This window comes from Chelonoidis abingdonii, chromosome 5 (assembly GCF_003597395.2).
Source record: "Chelonoidis abingdonii isolate Lonesome George chromosome 5, CheloAbing_2.0, whole genome shotgun sequence".
Taxonomy (NCBI): domain Eukaryota; kingdom Metazoa; phylum Chordata; order Testudines; family Testudinidae; genus Chelonoidis; species Chelonoidis abingdonii.
In genome coordinates this window covers 147,154,029-147,168,622 of record NC_133773.1, presented here as the reverse complement: position 1 = coordinate 147,168,622, position 14,594 = coordinate 147,154,029, and positions in this window count along the sequence as shown.

Below are 14,594 nucleotides of genomic sequence, written 5' to 3'. Positions count from 1 at the left end.
CTCTTAACTGCTAGGCCTGTCCCCGGAGTCTGGCTCACCACATAACGCTCGGTGGGTCTCCGAGGAAAGCCAGGGGCCCCCTGGGGATTACGAGCATTGTGACGTGTGCACACTGAAGTGATGTGAGGCGTTATCTGTGCACACTGCAAACACGTCCTCAGTGGCTGCTTCAAGGCATCAGTCACCAGCGAAGGTGCCACGGGAGGTCAGAAATGGGAATCTGTCGGGATGCAAGTTAAGCCTTGCAAGCTAACGTGATCTCCTACCAGCTCAGATATTACCTAAGCTCAGCCGGCAGCCTGAAGCACAGCCCATCGTGGGTGAGGGGATGGGCTCCTGGCACATGCACAGCCCTGGGGTTGGGGAACAGCTCCAGAGGGGCCTGCCCAGGTGCCATGTAGGTTAATTAACATCTGGAGCAGAGCTCCCCCATGATGCAGTGCTTCCCTGCCCCTAGAGTTCAGTGCGGTTCCCTGTTCATGCTAATGAGATGAATCCCTGTCCCACCTTTCATGCAGATGAGGCTTGGGGAGTTGTCTCTGTTCGGGGTTCTGTATGCTGATGGAGATACCTCATCCCTCAGGAGGGGTCTAGGTGTGCTCCCCCGCCCTTCACTGCACTCTGCAAGTCTTCTCTCTGGCCCGTTTTGGTTCAAGCAGCAGGTGGGGAGGGGTCTTTTGTGAGTCAAACAGGCTAGATACTGAGCCCTGGCTCCCCAAGAACACAGAGCTGACTGATATCACCCAGGACACCAGAGCCCCAGAGACAGGGCTGGGTTAAGACCAGATGCCCAAGGGGTCACCCCCTGCTCCAGCCTGGGGGTCAGGGCAGCCCAGGCTGCAGCCAAGATGGCCAACACAGGGCTGAGGTGCTGCCCTTGCTCCCTGGCAGACAAGGGGGAGGATGCAGTGGCAGGACCCCAGCCCAGTTCCAAACCCATAGGCTTTGGGGGAGGGGGCAAACGGGCACAGGCCTCATGATGGCTCCTCATGCCCCCTGTGAGTGCAAGCGACCAGCCCAACCTAAGGGCGGACGGGACCCAGCTCCGCGCTGCGGGGTGGGCACAGGACATTTAATTGAATAGCAACGGGGCTGTGAGCCCTGTTTAAGGACACAGCAGCTGCTGCCTGCTGGACCCTTCTAACCCTGTGGTTCTGGGATTCTAACTTTGGAAGTGCCAGGCAGGAAGCTACCAAGGGGATGCGAAAGATGCTGTGGGACCTGTGAATAACGTTTGTGGGTTCAAACTTCCCCAGGTCCCTGGTTAAAATGACCCTGCTTAGTTCAGTCTGGAATGGGGAAGAGATGTGACAAAGTGGGAATATTCTGTAATATTGGAGGGGGGGGGCTGTTTGTGCCTCAGTTTCCCCTAAGATGCATTGTTACTCAGGGGTGGGAAAGGCCTGTGTGCTCTCAGGGCAGGGTAAGACACATGGGTGTGGGTGTCACCTAGTTGTCTGGGTGTTGGTCTCCATGGCCTTGAAAAGACAACCATGAATCCAGTGGCTCAGACATTGACACCTGGGAACCAACACCCAAGGGATTTGGATCTAGGTGTGCGGTGGGGCTAAGAGCTGCTGCTGGCAGGAGTCGGGGCTCTCACCTGACACAGCAGGTCAGACGAGGGACAGACAGAGTCTGCTGCAGGCAGGGGCGATTGAGATAACGTTAGCGAAAACTTTCAAACTCCCAGGCTAGCTAAGCTCTGGACCAGGCAGCCGAGGGAGGTGGTGGGATCCTGTCATCGGAGGTTTTAAGAGCAGGTTGGACAAACCCATCAGGGCTGGTTTATGGTCACTGGGTGCTGTCCCAGGGCAGGGCGGGAACTGGATGACCTCCCAGCCCCACATTTCTGTGTATATTCCCCCCACCCCGAGACAGGAGAGCCCTGTGTGGAAAGCTGTTGGTGCCACCAAGCCCTCTCTGCTCCGTGGCTTCGCTGCATTGGCTGACAATGCTCCATGGACTAGCAGACAGCAAGGCAGGTGAATCGACTTCCCTGGTCTGCCTCAAAACCTGTTTGTCAGCCTGCCCGGGTTCAGATACTAACACGTGTTTCCCTCTCCACCAGCCGTGTGCAGCCTCCCCCAGGGATCGTGGCAAGCAGCCTGAGCCTGGCTTTCCCAACGTGCCCTGCAAGCCGTGCACCAGGAACAGGTGCTCTCATAGAGCAGGGAGCCCTTTGCCAGCTGGTACCAATGGCCTTGGTGTCAGACTCCCATCAGACACAAACCCCTCATCTCCACATCCACAGCCTGTCTCATCTCCCAGACACCACTGGGCCAACTCCGTCCGCGCCCTGCCAGTGGGACAGCAGACACCAGGCACTTTTCACAGTTCCCACCTTTGCACTTTCTGCCCCGCTGCCCCTTAAACTCAGCAAGGCCACCTCACTGGCTCTCTCCAGCTCCCTCTGCCGCCAGGCCTACAATAACCCCCCAGCCACCCCAAGACCATTCCAGTCTCCCTGCCCCTTGTGCTCCTCCATCTGTCTGGTGTACTCCTGCTCCCTCATCTCCCATGTGGCCTGAGAGCTCCTGGGGCAGCGACTGTCCCCGCTAGATGCTTGCAAAGTGCCCAGCATGGTGGGGCCCGGATCTCGGTGGGAGTCTGGGCAGCCAGCTGCATGGACACAAATCAAGCCATGCCAGTGCTCCAGGTGAGCATGACTGATGGGGGCTGAAAATCAGGACTTGCTGTGGGGCCAGGCCCCTCACTCTGCAGGAGCAATGGGGGGACCCTGTAGCTCTCGCTGGTTTCGGCCCCAGCCCACTGTGGCTTCTTCAGCTTTCTCTCTTCTTAGAATTGCATCTGCCGCTCTGTGGTTTCTCTGGCTTCTCCTTTCCGTGCCGTCAGGGGCTCCCCTGCAGGGCCGGGGGCGAATATATACGGGCCGCACACAGCACACCCCAGCCCTGCCTCTGCCACAGCACCAGCATCCCCAGCCCTGCGAGCAGCAGAGAGCACCGACCATTCGAGGTAAGGCTGGACCTGATGGGGGCGGCGGGGAGCAGGCAGCCTGGCCAGGGGCCCAGCACTCCTGAGGGCAGGACAGGGTGAAGCCAGCTGTGGACTCTTCTCCAGGGGAAGGGCTGGGAGTGACAGCCCAGGGAGGCCCTAGGGAGTGCGCTGCCTTCTCTGGTGCTGGGGTCCATAGAGTTTGGGGCTGGGGAGAGGGCTGCCGAGGAAACAGCTGCCATGCCCCACTGCAGGCTCTGAAGGGAGAGTCTGGCCCAACCCTTTCATGCTCCCTGATCCATGGGGCTCTCTACCCCTCCCCCAGTGCTGCCTCCCGTGGCCGGCTTTAGGACGTGTGGGACCCGATTCCAAAGAGCGGCTGCCGAAATGCCCCCGAAGACAGCAGCAATTCGGCAGCAGCTCAATCGGTTACTGCTGTTTCTGGCAGCACTTCGGCGGAGGGTGCGGGGCCCAGTTCCCGGGAATCAGGGGAACCACCCTAAAGCCAGCCCTGCCTCCTCCTACTTGCCCAGGCCCATCACTTCGTCCTCTTCAACAGTACAGCCCACTGCCTTCTCCAGTACCCACTTCCTTGTGGACCCCTCTCTGCCGGCCTCAGCCCCTGTCTGCACAGACCCCAACTCCCACCCCAGAGAACGGGGACCCCATCATACCAGGCACAGCAAAGCCCCGCACCCTGAGATCAGGGCCCCACCACGCAAGCTACGGCACAGCCCCTTCCTCCCGCCCCGGGATCAGGGTCCCATTGCATTGGGTGTGGCACAGATAGACAGAGACAGTCCTGGCTATACACACTAAGGACCCTGGCTCCTCGTGGCCCTGGCTGCGTATTCCGTGGCTCCTGGAGGGGGTCCTGGAGGGGGTCCCCCAGGACTTCCCAGGGCCCCCTGCCTATTGGCTGGGAGCCCCGCAGGCAGGGGCTGGAGTGCTCAGACCTGGGCTAGCTCAGGGTGCTGGGACCTACTGGACACGGCGGTTGGGATGTGGAGATCCGATGAGAGGTGCCATGGCGACGCACTAACTTCTGCCCCTTTCCCCATAGATGTGATGCTGGTAGCTCTAGTGCAGATGCGTGTGTGTCCCTGCTGCAGCCTTTGATGGGCTTCCCAGCAAGTGTGAGTCACACCCTGGGCAGGGGAGGGGGAAGGAGACTGTGTGTGGGCATCAGCACACCTGGCCCCTGCAGCGGGGGTGGGGGAGGCACAAGGCCCTGGGAGTAGGGGAGGGGGATCAGGGCATGCCTGGTCCCCTTCGGGGGCAAGGAGGGGGCCAGGGCCCTGGGGGGTAGGGGAGGGGGACACAGGGCATGCCTGTCCCTTCGGGGGGCAAGGAGGGGGCACGGGCCCTGGGGGTAGGGGAGGGGACTCAGGCATGCCTGGTCCCTTTGGGGGGCAAGACGGGGCACGGGGCCTGGGAGTAGGGCAGGGGGACTCAGGGCATGCCTGGTCCCTTTGGGGGCAAGGAGGGCACAGGGCCCTGGGGGAGTAGGGCAGGGGGACTCAGGGCATGCCTGGCCCCTTCGGGAGACAAGAGGGGGCACAGGGCCCTGGGGGTAGGGGGGGGACACGGGCATGCCTGGCCCCTTCTCGGGAGACAAGAGGGGGCACAGGGCCTGGAGGGTAGGGGTACATCTGGCCCCTGGGGGGGGGGGCACAGGCACACCCTGCCCAGGGAGGGTGTGGGGGGCTGTTGCAGGCCTGTGTCTGGCCTGCCCCACCCCACGCGCTGGCACTGATGCTGCGGGTCCTTCTCCCCAGTTCTGGTCGGGGAAGTGAATGGCCAGGTGGTGGTGACGTGCGACACCCCCCAGGAGCACGTGTCCTGGAAGCAGAACGGGGATCCCGAGATCATGGCTGAGCACTACGTCGCGGGGCGCACCCTCACACTCAAGGGCCTGGACCAGCCGCCGCCGGCAACTCAGCTGCTGGCACGGTCCTCACCTGCTGGACTCAGCTACGTGGTGGTCAGCGACCCAGAGTACCCCTGCTGCAGGGCTCCCCAGGGTGCCTGCCGGGGTGGGGGGCGTGGAGCCAGGAACTCCAGCTCCCTGGGGCTCCGCGCCCACAGGGCAGGCGGGGCAAGCGCCCAGAGCTGTCTGCTACCAGAGTGCAGAGTGGAGGGGGGCCAGCGGTGGGGGTAGTGAGTGCAAGGGGACTGCCCAGGGGGTCAGGCTGTCAGGGGCGGGGGCTCCAGTCGGGGGGGATACGCCCAGGGGGTCAGACTCTTGGGGGGGGGCGCAGGGGGACGCGCTCGGGGATCAGGGGCGGGGGCGAACGCCCAAAGGGTCAGGCTGTCAGGGGCGAGGGGCTCCAGTCGGGGAGGCGGGCGGGGGACCGCCCGGGGTCAGGCTCTCGGGGGCGGGGGGGGCCTCGCGGGGCTCGGGCGATGCTGACCACATCCCGCCCCAGGCCGTGGCCGTGACCTTGCCAGGCAGAGTCCTACCGTGGCGAGATACACTGCTCCTGCGACCGCGCTGCGCCCACCACCTTACCGCGCCCGCCTCTCCGCAATGAGTGCCCCCCGCCCCGCCCCAGTCAGTGTCCCTCCACTGCCCCCCCAGCGTGCCCTCTCCTTGGCCCCTACTGCCCCCCGGCGTGCCCCTCCCTTCCCCTACTGCCCCCCCGCACTGCCCCTCCCCTCCCCCACTGCCCGCCCCACTTGCCCCCCGCCGGTCCCTCCCTTCCCCCACTGCCCCCTCCGCTCTGCCCCCTCGGGTGGTCCCCTGCCCCCCACCCTGCCTGACCGGCCCGTGCTCTGCCGCAGCCCCAGCGGCGCCCCCGGGGCCTGGGTCTACATGGGTGGAGGCGCCGCCCTGCAGGGCCCGGACTGGCCCCAGTCCTTCACGGTGACCCTGGCGGACGGGACCTTCTGCCCCTTCGCGGAGGAGCCGAGGCCGCTGGAGCTGGCGCTGGAGGGAATCTCGGCTGAGAGCTTCGTGAACATCACCCACCGCCTCTTCCTCCGGGACATCGGTGAGTCTCACGTGGGGACCGGGCCCCCCGCCCAAGAGCCTCACCCATGTGGGGTACCAGACCCCTCACTGCCCCAGAGCCCCCCTGTGTGGGTACCAGACCCCCGAGAGCTCCCTCACGTGGGTACCGGGCCCCCGAGAGGCCCCTGCTCCCCGTGGGTACCGTGCCCCGTGCCCGAGAGTCCCCCCGCATGGGTAACAGACCCCGCACCTGAGCACCCCCATATGGGGTACCGGGTCCCTCACTGCCCCAGAGTACCGCTGTGTGGGTACTGGGCCCTCGAGAGCCCCGCCGCGTGGGTACCGGGACCCGCATCTGAGAGGCCCCCCCCACATGGGTATTGGGCTCCCCATCTGAGAGCTCCCCCTGTGTGGGTACTGGGCCCCTTACTGCCCCAGATCCTCCCTCCCCCCACGTGGATACCAGGACCCACATCCTTCCCTGCATGGCTTCGGGGACCCTTCTATCCTCGCCATATAGGCCCCCCCATGGTTACTGGAGCATCTCCCCCCACCCTATAGCCCATCCATGGCTACCAGGACAGTCACGCCCTGCCATGGCCATAGGGACAGGACAGTCACTCCCCACCTAGAACTAGAAGGTCTCTCATGGGTTCATGGATTTTCATTCCCCCCGCCCCCCCGCCGCATTCATTGGTGCATGGACTGTCTCTGTCCCCAGCCATGCCCTACAGATCCTTCCTGTAGGTACAGAGATTGTGCCCCCCCATCCTGCCCCATAGCGCCCCTCTCCTGTGGTTCAGAAGTCAGCCTGGGCCCTACACTTCCTGCCCTGAGTCTGTTCCAGCTCCGTGTGCCCAGGGCTGGGGTTAGGCAGCCTTGGGTTGATGGGGCCCTGCCCCAGAGGCCAAGGGGAGGGGGTACCTAGCCCATCTGTCTGATCCCACCCTCCCGCATGACTAACTAAACTCTCTGTGCCCACAGTGAGGCCGGGCCCTCCGCAAGACGTGGCTGCACAGAGCAAGGGCGGACGCCTGTACCTCTCCTGGGCCCCCCCTGCCTCCTGGTCCAGCCCACACTCCTACTTCCTCCTGCGCTACCAGCTGGAGTACAAGCAGTGGGACAGCACCACGGTAACTGTCCCCTCACCTGTCACCTGTCCTGCCTGGGCTTGTGTCACCCCTTCTCTGCCTGTCACCACACTAACACAGCGCCATGGTAACAAGCCACACCCCTACCCACCTTCCCACCTGTCCTGCTTGGGCTTGTGTCACCCCTTCCTCATGCCTGTCACCGCACTGAACAACAGGCGGCCATGGTAACAAGCCACACCCTACCCATTCTTCCCCACTTGATCCTGCTTGGGCTTGTGTCACCCTCTTCTCTGCTCGTCACCGCGACTAACACAGCGCCATCGGTAACAAGGCCACACCCCCTACCCATCTTCCCACTTGTTCCTGCTTGGGGTTGTGTTCACCACCTTCATCTGCCTGTCACCCGCACTAACACAGCGCCATGGTAACAAGCCACACCCCTCTTTTCCCCCCACACCGTAAACTTCCGCCTGGCTTGTATCTCCCGCTTCTCCACACCTGTTCGGCCCATGCAATACCAGATTCTATAGGCTAGAAGACTTGGGGGAGCGCGGGAAATTGATGGAGATGGTTAGCATAATTGTGAGAATGGAGTGGAGATGGTGAATAAGGAATATGTTATTTACCTCTTTCACGTAACACAAGAAACCAGGGGTTTCACCCAATGAAATTAATAAGCAGCAGCTTTAAAACAAATATACGCAGCACTGATCAATCTGTGGAACTTGCTGCCTAGGAGATGTTGTGAAGGCCAAAAGTATAACTGGGTTCAAAAAAGAACTAGATAAGTTCATGCCAGATGGGTCCATTCAAGTGGCGCATTGCCAAGATGGTCAGTGACACAGCTCCATTGCTCTGGGTCCCTAAAACCAGCATCACCACTCATGCCTCCCTATCCAAACCCCAGCCCGAGAGCAGCAGCCAACCTTTTCCAAGGGCAAGCCTGGACTTCAGGCCCAAATGCTGAGAATCACAGACCTTCCTCTCTGCCTCCCCTGCCCTGTGTCACCTCTCCCTCTGCGCCCTGGCTGAGGTAATGGCAAGTTCCCCCTTGTCATGCTCTGGAACTGCTCTCCCACTTAAGCCAGGCAGGACTCTGGGGAGCCTCCTCTCCCTTGGAGCAGGACTTGTTCAGGGCAAGAACGCTCACATGTCTTCACCTCCTGGGTCTCATCCTATGGAGGCAATTCGGCATCTCTGCCCCTAACGTGTGGCTTCCACAGCGAGCCCACCCAGGCGGGGTCCTGGGGAAGCCACAGGGTTCTGCACCCCCACTTTGCAGTCAGACTGACCTCTTAGCCAGCAAAAACAGAGGTTTATTCGATGACAGGAACAGGGTCTAAAACAGAGCTTGTAGATACAGCGAACCAGACCCCTCGGCCGGGCCATTCTGGGGGCAGTGAGCCAGACCCCTAGGTCTTCCCTTCACTCCTCGTCGCCCAGCAAGCTCCAGACTAACCCCCTCCAGCCCCTCCTCTCTGCTCAGCTCCTTTCCCGGCCAGGAGGTCACCTGATCCCTTTGTCTCCAACACTTCAGTTGGCACCTTTGCAGAGGAGGGCCCAGCCATCAGTTGCTAGGAGACAGAGTGCCAGGCATTTAGGTGCACTGGCCCCTTCCTCTGTAGCAATCACACACCCTTATCCCACCACCTAGATACTTAAGAACTGCCTAGGGGACACTGAGGCACCAACACAGTGTTCAGAGCAAACATTAAGAACAGTCCCAGTTCGTCACACCCCTCTCACTATTTCTCTGTATTTCAGGGCTCCCTCCAGCTGGACGGGGTGACGGAGACAAGCATCGAGGGGGACGTGCGGTGGGTGCAGATCCGCTGCCAGGACCCCTTGGTCAACTCCACCTGGAGCCCTTGGACCACCTGGCAGAAGGTGTGACGGGGCTTGTCAGAGCTGGGCCTGCAGCCCCCTTACCCTCAGCCCATCCTCCCATCTGCTGTATTTACCCCAGCCCCTGCTGCCCCCATCTAACCCTAACACTGGCCGGACAACCCCGCTGAGGGGCCTAGGATTCGAGGCTGCCCACCGCAGAGCCCTGTCCCATCTTGATCCTGCAGCCATCACCCCCTCCCACGCGGCTGGGATCTGCTCTCTGGAGCACTTACAATAAACAACAGCTGGTGCCCTGGACTCAGTGTTGTCTCTGGTTCAAGGGCAGAGGGATGGGCCAGGCTGTGGGGTGCGGAGCAGCTCATGGGAGAAGGTCTGTGGATCATGTGGGGATGGAGTGGAAATGGCCCTGTGAAAACTGGCTGCACCCTCCAGAGGCAGTTCCTGGGTCTGCCCCAGGCCAGACCCTGTGCCCCAGTGAATCAGTCCCTCCAGCCAGGCAGGTGTCCCACTTCCCCCAGGGGCCCTGGACAGCCTGGTTGTGTGTGCAGTCCCTACAGCCCCCAGTCCCCTTGTGGGGAGATGTGTACCCCAAAAGGAGCACTGCATCCCCACCTCCCCAATGGGCCGGGACTTCCAGCCTGCGGGTGACAGCAGGGGGCGTAGCAGGTGACTGGAATGGCGTAGTCAGTCCTTGGACACCAGAGAGCAGAAAGTTACAGCCTGGGACTGCGGGGTCAGCCCAGAGCCCCCTGACCCCTCTTTAGTCCCCATCCAGGAGCGTCTCTCCTGCCTCCAGCCGCCCCCACAGAACCACCCTACCTGCCCCCTCCTCAGCCCTTTGGCCTCCAGCTGCTCACACCCGGACGGCCTCCTAAGGAATGGGGGGTCATCCTGGGTCGTTTGTTGCCAGGTCCCAAATGTCTGGGCAATCAGAGTGGCCATTGTCTTCCTGGATTCTCCATGGGCACAGGGCTAGGTGTCAGTCACATCTGGATCGCTGGTAACAACCTTTTCCCACCACCTCGTCAACCATGCACCGCATGGGGAAACCAAGGCACACACAGATTCATACAAAATATTACAAAAAGTTTCCCATTCCATCACATCCCCCAGTGCGCTATCTCCCAGCAGGGGCAGTTTGTCACATACACCCCCCACGTGGTATATCTCAGCCAGTGCAGTTCACACCCCTGTGTGGTATATCCCAGTGGGGGCAAGTCACACGCCTCCTCCCCCCCTGTGGTATATCCCAGTGGGGGCAGGTCACCTCCCCCCCATGTGGTATATATCAGCCAGTGCAGGTCGGATCCCAGCAGGGGCAAGTCACACCCCTACCCCCCTGTCATAAACAGACAGTTAAGGGTTAATGTCTCTTTTACCTGTAAAGGGTTAAGAAGCTCAGTAAACCTGGCTGACACCTGACCAGAGGACCATGGGGGGACAAGATACTTTCAAATCTTGGTGGAGGGAAGTCTTTGTTTGTGCTTTTTGTTTTGGGGGTTGTTCGCTCTTGGGACTAAGAGGGACCAGACATCAATCCAGGTCCAGGCTCTCCAAATCTTTCTGAAAATCAATCTCTCATGTTTCAAAATGTAAGTAATTAGCCAGGCAAGGCGTGTTAGTCATTATTGTTGTTTTCTCAACTTGTAAATGTTTTTTGCTGAAGAGGATTTTTACCTCTGTTTGCTGTAACTTTGAACCTAGGCTAGAGGGGGTTCCTCTGGGCTATAGAATTGATTACCCTGTAAGTATTTTCCATCCTGATTTTACAGAGATGATTTTTACCTTTTTCTTTCTTTAATTAAAAGCTTTCTTTTAAGAACCCTGATTGATTTTTCTTGTTTTAAGATCCAAGGAAAATTGGATCTGAGACTCACCAGGGATTGGTGGGGGAAGGAGGGGGGATGGTAAATTCTCCTTGTTTTAAGATCCAAGCGGGGTTTGGATCTGTGTTCACCAGGAATTGGTGAGAGTCCTCAAGGCAACCAGGAGAGGGAAAGTTTGTGGGGGACAGGGAAGTGCTCCAGACACTGAATTTCTGGCTGGTGGCAGTGTTACCAGATCTAAGCTAGTAATTAAGCTTAGAAGTGTTCTGTGGGGCAGATTCAACATACTCTCCATGAATATCCCTGTGGGGGGCAGGTCACACTAGCTACCCGCCCTCCCCATGGATATCTCCCTGTGAAAGGGCAGGTCACACCCCTACCCTCGTCCGTGTAATAATCCCTGTGGGGGCAGAGCACCCCCGCCCCATGGATATACCCCCCCCCCCTGGGGGTGGGGGGCAGATAACACCCTTACCCCCCTGTGGTATACCCTGCGGGGGCAGATCACACCCCCTGACGTGATATATCCCTGTAAGGGCCAGATCACATATACGTACCCTACCCCCCCCCGCGTGTATACTCCCTGCAGAGTGCAGAGAACAGCCCCCGCATGGCGATCCCCTGTGGGGCAGGTCACACCGCCTACCCTCCGCCCGTGGTATATCCTGTGGGGGCAGGTCACCCCCACCATTGAATATATCCCTGTGGGGGCAGGTCACACCCCCTACCGGCCCCCGTGGCTATTATTCCCTCGCGGAGGGCAGGTCCAGCCCCGCCCTGTGATTATATCCCTCTCGGGGCAGGTCACACCCCTCCTCCCCGTGGTAATATCCGCTGCGGGGGGCAGATCCAAACCGCCCTCCATGGTATTATCCCTTGTGGGGGGCAGGTCACAGCACCCCTATCCCCACCATGGTATATTCCTGCGGGGGCAGGTTCCACCACCCCCGTGGTTATATCCCTGTGGGGCAGGTCACACACTTCCGCTCCCGTTGTGTGGTATATCCCTGCAGGGGCAGATCACACCACCCCTCCATAGTAGAATCCTTGTGGGTGGCAGGTCCACACCCCATCCCCTCCCCTGGTATATGCCCTGGCGGGAGGCAGATCACACTGGCCCCCTTGTATATATCCTGTGGGGGCAGGTCCACAGCCCCTCCCCTCCCTGTGGTATATCCCTGCGGGGGCAGATCCACACCCCTACCGCCCCCATGTGGTATATCCCTTGTGGGTGGCAGGTCACAACCCCATACCGCCATCCATGGTATATTCCCTGGGGGGGGCAGGTCACACCGCCCAATGAGTTATATCTCTGTGGGGCCAGATCACACCCCTGCCCCTCCCCCAGTGGTTTTTATATCGCTGCGGGGGGCAGCATCACACCTGCCCGTGATTGCCCTCTCCTGCCAGGTGATGGCATTTCACCACCGGTTACCAACAGGTGGTGTATTCAGCTGCCGCGCAAGATCACACCGGCTACTTCGCACATGCAGCCGTGGCAGCGATCCATCCCATGGGGCAGCTGGTGCTGATGTCGTCTCACTGCGCCCACCATGGTAAATCCTCTGTGGGGCATCTCCCAGCACAAGCTACTTCTGGGTGCTATGATCCCTGGGTGAAGATGGGCAATCACAGGCCTTGCTCTGCCCATGGTACATCCAGCCTGCTGCCCACGGGGCCCTGGCACAGCTGTGCCATTGCGGGAACGCCTCCATTGCTCAGCTCACCTGGGAGTGAGGGGGATGTCACTTAGCTCGCCTCCAGCCTCCCGCGTGGGTAATCCTGCAGGGCAGGTCACCCCCTGTGATATAGGCCTTGATGGGCACCATGGCTGGTGCTGCAGACTGAGGTTGAGGAGCTCGGAGGGTGGAGGGGGGAGCGTGCAGCTTCGCCTCCGTGGCAAGGTTACTCGCCTCACCTGAGGGGTCAGTCACGCCTCCAGCCAGAGGAGGGGTGGCCATGAAGAGACCCCTGGAAGCTGGTGGGACGGTCGTTGGCTTTCTAGCCTGTGATACTAGCCGCCAACCTGGGCAAGGGCACACTTTTCCTTCTAGCCCGTGGTATAATCTCTGCGGAGGCACGATCAAACCGCCCCATGGGTACTATTGGCCCCATGGGCCCTGGCCCAGCGCTCCTGGGTCCCAGCTGCCGGCCACCGGGGGAGAGAGTGTCACTGACAGCAGACAGGCTTAGAACGCACCTTTTCTGCCAGTGGTCTCATAGGGGGGCACTTGCAGGGAGCAGGCTGGCAGGAGCCTCTGATATATCCCTGTGGGGGGAGCTCCCAGCAGGGGTCCCCTGGGGGGGCAGGTAGAGCCCTTGGTTGGGGGCAGGGGATCACACCCCAGCCAGAAATCCCTGGGGCGGGCAGGTCACCACCCTGGCTGGGGGTGGGATGCTCCAGCAGGTGGCGCTGCAGGGGCACAGCGCCAGCTAGGCAAGGGGAGGGGTGTGACCTGCCCCCACAGGATATATACAAGGGGGCGGTGTGATCTGCCCCCGCAGGGAATACCAGGGGAGGGGAGGGGTGTGACCTGCCACCCACAAGGATATACTATGGAGGGGTGGTTGATCTGCCCCTGCAGGGATATACCACACAACGGGAGGGAAGTGTGTGACCTGCCCCACAGGGATATAACCACGGGGGTGGTGGAACCTGCCCCGCAGGAATATACCATGGGGGGAAGGGGATGTGACCTGCCCCCCACAAGGGATAATACCATGGGGCGGTTTGGATCTGCCCCCCGCAGCGGATATACCACGGGGGGAGGGGTGTGACCTGCCCCGAGAGATATAATCACAGGGGGGGTGACCTGCCCCCGCAGGGAATAATAGCCACGGGGGCCGGTAGGGGGTGTGACCTGCCCCCATCAGGGGATATACTGGGGGTAGGGGTGTGGACCTGCCGCCCGAGCAGGGATAACAACGGGGGGGTGTGATCTGCCCCCTGTGGTATATCCCTGCGGGGGCAGATCAAACCGCCCCCATGGTATATCCCTGTGGGGGCAGGTCACACCCCATCCCCACCATGGTATATTCCTGGGGGGGGCAGGTCACACCGCCCCAATGGTATATCTCTGTGGGGGCAGGTCACACCCCTGCCCCCCCCCGTGGTATATCGCTGCGGGGGCAGATCACACCCCATATTGCCCCCTCTCCCCCCAGGTGATGGCATTCACCACGGTTGCACAACAGGTGGTGTACAGCTCCCGCGCGCTCACCCGGCTCTTCCTGCCCATGCAGCCGGGCAGCGTCCACCCCAGGGGCCAGCTGGCTGCTGTGTCGTCTCCTGCGCCCACCAGCACCTCGTCCTCTCCCAGCACAAGCACTTCTGGGTGCTGGTGGGTGAGATGGGGCCCCAGGCCTTGCTCTGCCCTACACCAGCCTGCTGCCCACGGGCCCTGGCACAGCTGTGCCATGGGAACGCCTCCATGCTCAGCATCACCTGGGAGTGAGGGGGATGCCTAGCTCGCCCCAGCCTGGGGTGGGTGCCACAGCAGGGCCCCTGCCCAGGCCTAGATGGGCACCATGGCTGGTGCTGCAGACTGAGGTGAGAGCTCGGAGGGGAGGGGGGAGCGTGCAGCTTCCAAGGGGCAAGGACTCGCCTCACCTGGGGGTCCTACCCCCAGCCAGAGGGAGGGGCTGGCCATGAAGAGACCCCTGGAGCTGGTGGGACGGGGTGGCTTTCTAGCACTGAACTAGCCGCAACCTGGGGCAAGGGCACTTCCTTCTAGCCCGTCTCTGGGGCTAGGCCCTGTACTTGGCCCCATGGCCCTGGCCCAGCAGCTCCTGGGCCCAGCTGCCGGCACCGGGGGAGAGAAGTCACTGACAGCAGACAGGCTAGAACGCACCTTTCTGCAGGAGTCTCATAGGGGGCACTGCAGGGAGCGGGGCAGGAGCCCTGGCTGTGGGGGG